Genomic DNA, 9,343 nt, shown 5'->3' on the forward strand with positions numbered 1-9,343 from the left:
AAGGCAACATGCTGCTCCCTGTGGTGGTGTATGCCTTTAATCTCAGAACCCAACAGATAAGTCAAGAAGATCATAACACCAAGACCCAGCTCAGCTATCTAATTAATTTGAGGCTAGCCTAAGCTAAATTAAACCCTGTCTTATTTTCACCTCAAATATTTTCATTGAAACTGGTAGAAAAGGTGTTATGTGAGTACACACATCCGTACATATCCCTTTCTACTTAATGTTTTTAGATGTGAATAAATCTTGGGGAAACAAGAATTATTAATAAAATACTAATGTGGGGGAATTTAACTACACATAAATTTAGTATTTATTAATAAAATACTAATGTGGGGGAATTTAACCAGTAGGATCCAGGTCTGACCAAGCCTGCTCAGTCAGTCAACAAGTTTTTCAGTGCAGAAATGAGGATTAAAAGAAAAGAGATGATTAGACAATATTGCAGCATGACCCAGCCAATTCTGAGACTGAAGGCTGAGGTGAGTTTATTTTTTTCCACTTTTCTTTTAAACCATTTTAATTACATGAAAGTATTTAGATCAGTTCCAGGTTGAGGAACCAAAAATACAGTAGATACAAATAGTCAAGGAACAAAGAAGGTAATAAACAAAGTCCTGTAATCACCCCTGTGATCACTTTCATGTTTCTAAGGGCTCATCAGGATGACAAAATATCGGGGTCTACTTCCCTGTCCTAGCCCACAGTCATATTCATGCCTGAGGTCCTCTGTTCTAGCCTAAGAGTTAGATTCCTGACTAAAATTACTTCTCTGGTTTAGCCTAAAATTAGATTCCTGCCTGAACTTACTTTCCTGTCATGACCCAATGTCAGATTCCTGCCTAAAGTCCATTTTCTTGTCCTTGTCCTGTTAAATTTGGGGGTCCACTTTTAGTTTCAAGCCATGTACTTTGGCTGCCAACATGTTGATGTTGTTAAAGACAAGCTTTAAAATGATGGGCAGAAAAAAAAGTATTCCCAGAACCAAAAGGGCTAGCATGATCAAACTATATATGCCATTCTTGAAGCTTGATCAAGATGGAAATACTGACATTAGGCCATGAATAATTTTATCAGCAGTATCTGCTGGATCAAAACTCAGTGGAGCAGAATTCTTTATATTCATAATCTCAGTGTGCAAAGCTAAAACATCCAGAGAGGTGTTAGAATTCTGCCAAATACCCTGCAAGTGTCTTTGAACTTTTTCCAATTATAGTGGCTGTCATTGTAAATTTTAGAAGTAACACAAATCCATTGGTATTTGGCATGGCACTCAGGATGGCTCCTTACATTTAAACCCTGAACCTCCTCTCCAATAATTTGAATAGTATCATAAAGAGCATCAATTTGTTGTTTCAAACGTCTATCTAAATCCTCTTGAATACTCAGAATATTAGTAACATTTTTTGCTAGATGATTAACAAATGTAGCTGTCTTTTCTTTTGTCAAAGCAATTGCAGAAACAGTGGTGCTAGCTATTAATGTAATCAAAGCTGCTATGCCAACAATAATTAAGACCACTACCCTCTTGCTTCTGCTTAAACCTAACTCACTTCTTCCAGTACTTGGGAGATTTTTTCAGAATACCAAGGGTCTGTAATATGCACAGATAATAAAACAAAAGCTGGTTGATAGGCCACTGTAAAAGACATGCCAGTTTTCAACACAGTAACACAATTAGAAAGTGTATTCAATCAACACGACTTACATTGAATACTGTAGAAGAAACAAAAGTAATTTTAACATGAAAATTAAAAGAGCCTTAACACATACAGTAACACTTGTTTGAAATCCAGATCCTGCCTCAATGTTATCTATTGCTAACATCATAGAGAACGGCAGCTAACTTCCAAATTTGTCTCTGAAAATGTCCAGAACCAGCCTTCCAAATGAAGGCTGTCATTTCTGATATTGGATTTATTTCTAGACCAGTCCATGAATGAGTCAAAATAACTGGTCACATTAAAGGAAGTGGAAGAGTCATTATAACTTCTCTCTTAGATTCTCTGTCCCACAAGGTCTAAAAGCTTGAAGCAAGGCAGCTTGTCCAATCTGGGATATAGTCAAGCAAAGGTGGGTCAAGAACATGTGTCCAATACAGCTTCCCAGTCACCATTGTCAGGGTACTCAGCAAGCTCACAGGTCAGCATCATTCTTGGTACCAGCATCAGCGTGTCTCACCACCATGCTCCTGCAGCATCCTGTGGAAGAAACACAAACATTCTATCTTCTGGTCTGGATCATGGCATATGCCTGTAAGTGGATGCTTTCATTTCACCTAGGCATGAGTATGCCTAGTTGTAGGATGACATAGACACTCAGAGAGTTCCTTGGCATCCAAATCTTAAAATTTTTCAAAATAAAAAGAACATGATTTAAATAAATTTGTGGTGTACGAGGATATAACTCCCCTGTTTTATTTTATGAAGGTATTATTTTAAAGTTCCAGAATACCTGCTTTTTTTTTTTTTTTTTTTTTTTGGTTTTTCAAGACAGGGTTTCTCTGTATAGCATTGGCTGTCCTGGAACTCACTCGGTAGACCAGGCTGGCCTCAAACTCAGAAATCCTCCTGCCTCTGCCTCCCAAGTGCTGGGATTAAAGGCGTGTGCCACCACCGCCCGGCATACCTGCTTCTTAATACCTTGTCCTTGATTAAAAGGAATCCCAGTAATATGGGTAATAATATATTGTTGACAAAACGTCTCAAATGCTTGACTGCAATAGCCAATTCCATTATATGTTTTAATATGTTTGGGAATACCCAGTATAGAAAAACAATGCAGGCAATGACTAATTACATTTTTAGTTGCTTCTACCGTTAAAGCCATTCCAACTAGAAAGCCTGAAAAGGTGTTAATAGTCACATGTACATGTTTTAATTTTCCAAAGTCAGAAATATGAATAACATCCATTTGTCATAATTGATTAGATATAAGTCCTCGAGGATTAACACCATTACATGATAGAGGAAAAAATTGAGAACTTTCAGGACAAGTTTTTACAATTTGACATGCACATTCTCTAATAATTACTAAATTGTTGTTTGAAGCTATTACTATTTTGATGATGTAAAGAATGAGATTGTTGCCGGGCAGTGGTGGTGCACGCCTTTAATCCCAGCACTTGGGAGGCAGAGGCAGGTGGATTTCTGAGTTCGAGGCCAGCCTGGTCTACAGAGTGAGTTCCAGGACAGCCAATGCTATACAGAGAAACCCTGTCTTGAAAAACAAAAAAAAAAAAAAAAAAAAAAAAAAACAAAACAAAACAAAAACAAAAACCAAAAAGAAAAAAAAGAAGAATGAGATTGTTTAGCTAACTGTTCCTGTGTAAGGCCTATAACCTTCCTGGTGTACATATCTGCTGTGGCATTGCCCTCACTATGGGGTCAGTATGGGGTCAGTACAGTATGAGCTCTTAAATGTCCTACAAAATAAGGAACTGTACATCTCTTAAATTGAGTTTTATTTGCATAAGAAATTGCAAACTTTGAGAATGAGCAGTATCTAAAGAAGGAACGGTTTCATGAGCTACATATTGGCTATTAGTGTACAAATCAGAAGCTTGGTTTTTCAGCATTTCAAAACCAGCAGCTACAGCATGTAGTTCAGTTATTTGTGCTGAAGCAGTGGGAAACTGAAAGAGAGTGAACATGCGATCCAATCACATATTCGGCCTTCCCATTAGATGAGCCATCTGTAAATACAGTAAGTGCATTTTCTATGGGCTGCATGCGTAAAATCATAGGAAATACAAAAACACGCATAGAGAAAAACTGTAACAACTTGTCTTTTGGATAATGATTATCAATTTTGCCTGAAAAGTTTACACATGCAATAGGCCAAATATCAGTATTCTGCAATAACCAATTTAACTGCTGTTAGGAATAAGAAATAAATATTTCATCAGGTTCTATCCCAGAATATTTTCTTGATTCTAATTTTGTAATAACAAAGCTACATCTTCATAATAGGGTGTTAAAACTTTACTTGGAGATGAAGAAAGATGAATCTACATTAATGGTCCCTTTTGCCAAAGAACTTCTGTGGGCACATGAGTAGCAAGAATGCAAACAGCCAACAACTGACTAGTGTGTATAATGTGTCTGCTGTTGGCTAACAGCGTCCTCCACCTCCTGCAAAGCTATCTGTCTCTCATCAGTTAATTGTTGAGGGCAATTAGGATTTGCATCCCCCCTGAGGGTATCAAACAGAGGTTTAAGTTCTCCTTAAGATGAGGTCTCAACCAATTAATATCTCCTAACAACTTTTAAAAATCGTTAAAAGCAAACTATCTCTTTTTGCATGTACACCTGCAAGCCAGAAGAGGGCACTAAATACCATTACAGATAGTTGTGAGCCACCATGTGGTTGCTGGGAATTGGACACAGGACTCCAAAACAGCAGTCAGTGCTTTTAACTGCTGAGCCATCTCTCCAGCCCTAACTATCTTTTCTTATTGGGATTTTTTGTGCCACAGTCTGTTTAGGATATAACTGAGGTCCCAAATATTAAAAAGATATTGCCTTTGAATATTTTCTGGAGCAACAAGCACTCCAAAATTTTAAAGCTCATTGTATGAGAGCAAGAGCTTGTAGTAAAACTTCTTCAGAGGGGTCAGCTAACAAAATATCCATATAATTAATAATATACACTGAAAGATTCAAACTCCTATATTCTTGTACTGAAGCAGCAACAAAATTTACATAATGTAAGGCTATTAGCCACTTCTTGAGGCAAAACTTTCCAGTGATATGGCTTCATGGATTCTCCAGAATTACAAGCAAACTCACTAAACGCACACCCCCCACAGTCGCCAGAGTGTAAAGGAACACTATAAAAGCAGTCCTCCAAATCTATAGTAACTCTATGTGCATCTCCTGGAATGGCAGCTGCAGCAGGCAGCCAGGCTGCTGTGCCCTCACGTTCCATAGCCTCATCAACCCCCCGCAGCAAAGCATGCAACAGTCTCCACCTGCCGAACTTCTTAGTTACAGATATGTGTGAGTTAAAATCCCAAACCTGTGATCTCACTGCAGACTGCAGCCAATGGAACACTGGCAGTTCAACCACAATCTTTGAGTCTCCCTTGTAACACCAGAGCACAACCATAACTTTGGAAAGCAAAACTCAACCTCCAAGGAACAGTCCAGTTTATCTGAAAACACCAACTGAATCACCCCCATGCTACAGAGTTTGGCTGCCAACTCCTGCACACGAACGCAAGACAGTGCAGCCTCCAATACCTCAGAGAGACAGTGCCCTAAATCTTTTATAAGTCTTTAGATGTGTCTTTAGAGGCCTGTTCCCCTGGGTCGGCTCATGCCACGTGTTGCTGTTCAGAATGACTCCAACCCTGAGTCACCAGTTTTAAACCAACTTTCTGTTACCAATGTTACAAATTTTTAATCATACCCAATAAACTATAAGCCAATAATCTATAACCAAGACATGCAGAACATATTTATACTTTTAAAGCCAGTCAGAAACAAAAATTAAGTGACTGCACACATTTACTTATTTAAACCAGACAAAATCCTTACTTTTTCTAGCTGTAATTTCAAGAGAAGCACCTTGTCACCTGCTGAACCCAGTAATCATAGTCACAGATTTTTCTAGGAGAAACAACCGTCAGCTCCGTACTATACAAGCCCAAACAAACAAACGAAAAACCCTGCTGGCCCATTTAAGGGCAACTTTTACAGACAATGAGACCATGGCAGGGCTTCTCCAGCTGTGCTAGACTCCTAACCATGGGTGCAGGGCTCCAAAGGCCAATTGGAACTGCTTTTTATTTTTACTTTTTAAATCTTTTTTCTTTTCCTTTTTTTTCTTTTTAAACTAGTTAAAAACTGAATTAAGGGCTGAACAACCAGCAGATAAAGTTTTAATCATTTTTTTTCTTTCGAACATGAAACACAGAACATTCAAGAAATGAAACAAAAACACAGACATAACACAGACATGGACAGATTGGTGCACCAAGGACAGACAACAGACAGAGAGGGAAGTGGACTAGATGTCCTACCAAAGGGACCCAGATATCCTACATAACAGATCCCAAACTAAGCATTCCTCCAGTAGGAGCCAGAGAGGAGGCAGGACATCTCCTGACCTCCGCCTGTTCCTAGGAGAGCTCTGAGACAGCTTACAGTCATTTTCCTTCTCTTTCTCCAAAGCATCTCCAGATTGTAGGGAAGGACTGCTTTTCTGAAACCCATTTCTAGGGTATAAACTATCTCTAGTCAGGGTCCAAAGACTAAAAGCATCTATGAGAATTACTTTTGCTTCTCTAGATTTTAGCATAACTCTAAACATATGCAGAAAACACATCTTACCACTACCTTGTCCTACAAGGTTTGCTTACCACTGGCCCAAATCTTCTTTACTTTCCTTTGTTCGTGTTTCCAATTCCCGCAGTGTCGTTCACTGTATCCTGCTCACTGGAGCCAGCGTTGAGGAACCACCTGACCAAGCCTGCTCAGTCGGTCAACAGGTTTTTCAGTGCAGGAGGGAGGATTAAAAGAAAAGAGACAATTAGACAGTATTGCAGCATGACCCAGCCAGTCCTGAGACTGAAGGCAGAGGCGGGTTTTTTTTTTTTTTCTGTTTTTCTGTTAAACCATTTTAATTACATGAAAGTATTTAGGTCAGTTCTAGGTATAGGAACCAACAATACAATAGATACAAATAGATACAAAGGAATAAACAAGGCAATAGACAAAGTCCCATGATCATCCCCCCATCACTCTCATGTTTCTAAGGGCTCATCAGGATGACAAAAATATTGGAGCCTACTTCCCTGTCCTAGCCCACAGTCATATTCATGCCTGAGGCCTACTTCTTTGTTCTAGCCTAAGAGTTAGATTCCTAACTGAAATTACTTCTCTTTTGTGGCCTAAAATTAGATTCCTGCCTGAACTTATTTTCCTATCATGGCCCAATGTCAGATTTTTGCCTAAAGCTCATTTCCTTGTCCTTGGCCAATGTCAGATTCCTGCCAAGCAGCCCCAAAAGCTTTCCACACAGGTCCTATGGACACCAGCAGCACAGAAGTGAAGCATGTAATCTCCTAAATTTGTACCACCAGGACCTTCTTCCCACCAGTCAGGAGCCTTGAGGGTCTTCCTTTCCAGGGCTCTGTTCCTAGTTCCTTTGGAAGGCTGTGAGCCAGCCTGGCCTTGCAGCATGAAACCCTGTGCTGTGGTAGTACCACACACTCATTTCTACTCTGTACCTCAGTTTCTCCATTCTGGGTATCCCCAGCTTCCAAAGGCCACATTGCTTCTTAGAAGAAGCTGTAGGAACAATGGATTTCCATGCTGTAGAGTGATTTCTGTATAGATGCTAAGAGATCCTGGGATGGAGAGATGAAGACACTGCCTGAGTCCCCAGGTACTACTCCACTCCCTTTCATCCCCAGTAGATCCTATACCTTTGCTTCCTGCTGACCGTGGCTGGTTCTGGAACTCCGCAGCACTCTGATTGAACCATCCTTGAGTGGCCAGGCAAGCCAGCAAGCAGATGCCTGGAAAAAGCACGTTTCTTGCACCTGCCAGTCGGTAGAGCGATCTGGAAGATACCAAGCTTATTTCTGCTTCTCAGGCCTTGGACAAGGGAGGTGCAGGGGCCAGGAAGGATGTCCTCAGAGCACTCCTGGGCCTCCAACCTCAAAGTAGAAAGGGACCACTGGCTCCTGCTGTAGGAGAGAAATAGTTTTCAATTTTCTTTTTCTCAAAGCATTTGTGTGTTCCAACAGTGGAGCTGGGACGTTGGGTCCCAGCCTAGCTGAGGTGAAGGGATGAGGAGAGAGGTGGGATCTGACTTGTCCTCCCTCAACTTGCCACACAAGCTGGGAACACCTTCTGGGGCCTTGGTGTCCTGTAAACTGAGCAGGGTGAGAAAGGACCATCTGCTGGTTTTCCTGACATGGGTGTGTCCACTCTTCCTTCATAGAGCCTGTGCCATCAGCATGGTGACAAGACTCTTGCCTTCTTGAAAAGCCAGCTTGCCATTTGCTTGTCTTCAGATGATGCTGGCTGGCTTTGTGAGATGTCTGAGGTTATATTTCTCCCTCTCTTTCCCCTACCTACCTCTGGGCTTTGGGGGTCATCTTAGATCTAGGTACAGAACTAGAACATACCTGTTCCCCAGGGTAACTTCCAAAGCCTCTCAGGTAGAGATGAGAAAAATGCTTTGTGTGAGGATCTGTGGTTGTCAGAAAGAGGACGGACAGGCTAGATGTTGAGTGACTGATCATGACTATTGATGGACAGGAGTTAAAGAAAGGGATGTTGGCTCTTTCCTTTCTTTGCTTTATTCTTTTCTTCTTAGGGATTTTTGAGACAAGGTCTCACTATGTAGCCTAAGCTGGACTTGAATTCAAGACCCTTCCACCTCAAGTGCTGGGACCATAGGTGTGCACCATCACCCCTGCAGGAAGTTGGTGCTTTAAGAAAATGTTCACTTCTGAATATGAATCTAGTGTTTAAGTCACTAGATAATACTAGGAAGAACTGAGGGGGATAACTCAGTGTCCATTAAAATCCCTCACAATGCTGTTCTCCTGAGAGATCCACTGCTCACTTGTTGGTGTTAATAGGCATGTGAGGGAGGTTCTTCAGTTGCAAAGAACATTAGCTTAAAAGGTGGGGACATGGGGCAGTGATTTTGCCCAGAGTACTGGGTGGCTGGTCAGCACCACATGTAGGCTCATGGGAACCTATGGTAGAATGCAGGGCAAGAGGTGACTGGGGTCAGAGCAGCTGTGGTAGATAGTTCCTGCCCAGAAAGAGAGCCTGGGCTCTCCTTAGACCCCTAAGAGCAGGACCCCCTGCTTAGCTAGTTGATTTGTTCTGGTCTTCAGGAAAGAGAAGTTAAGTCATTTCCTTGACTCATAGGTTTTATGGTTTGGTCCCTGTTCTGTCCTTTGGGCTTCACAAAGGATGCACAGCCTCTGAAAATGGCCGTCTCTTTCACAAACCTAAAACCCGCCCAAGCAAGCTGATGGATCAGTAAGTGTAGTCCTTGCCACACAAGTGTGAGAATCTGAGCCCTGCTGCCCAGCATTCATGTGCAAAGCTGAAGGAGGCACTTTGTGCTTTTGATCCAAGTGCTGATGAGGCTGGGACAGAACCAGCCAGCCTAGCCAGATCAGCGACTTCCAGCTTCCAAGACACCCTGCTTCAAAAAATAAAGTGGGGTGCAATCAAGGAAGATGTTCAAGGTAGCTTTGTAGCCTCTGCTACTCAATCACACACACACACAACCCTGCCTCTTGTTCCTTGCCTTACCTCTATGTTTGCCACATGGTTCCTGTGGACACTGTTATCCCTGTGCCCGC

At 41.4% G+C, this 9,343-nt stretch overlaps 1 long non-coding RNA gene across 1 annotated transcript; it reads right to left on the minus strand.

The window, feature by feature from the left end:
• Positions 1–451: 451 nt before the first annotated feature.
• Positions 452–7,692, minus strand: LOC143441224 (uncharacterized). Its single transcript, XR_013108452.1, has 3 exons — positions 7,436–7,692; positions 6,368–6,477; positions 452–2,204 (listed from the first exon to the last, which is right to left on the minus strand). It is a non-coding gene; the product is annotated as an uncharacterized LOC143441224 (long non-coding RNA).
• Positions 7,693–9,343: the final 1,651 nt, after the last annotated feature.

Source organism: Arvicanthis niloticus, chromosome 2 (genome assembly GCF_011762505.2).
Source record: "Arvicanthis niloticus isolate mArvNil1 chromosome 2, mArvNil1.pat.X, whole genome shotgun sequence".
In the NCBI taxonomy this organism is placed as follows: Eukaryota; Metazoa; Chordata; class Mammalia; order Rodentia; family Muridae; genus Arvicanthis; species Arvicanthis niloticus.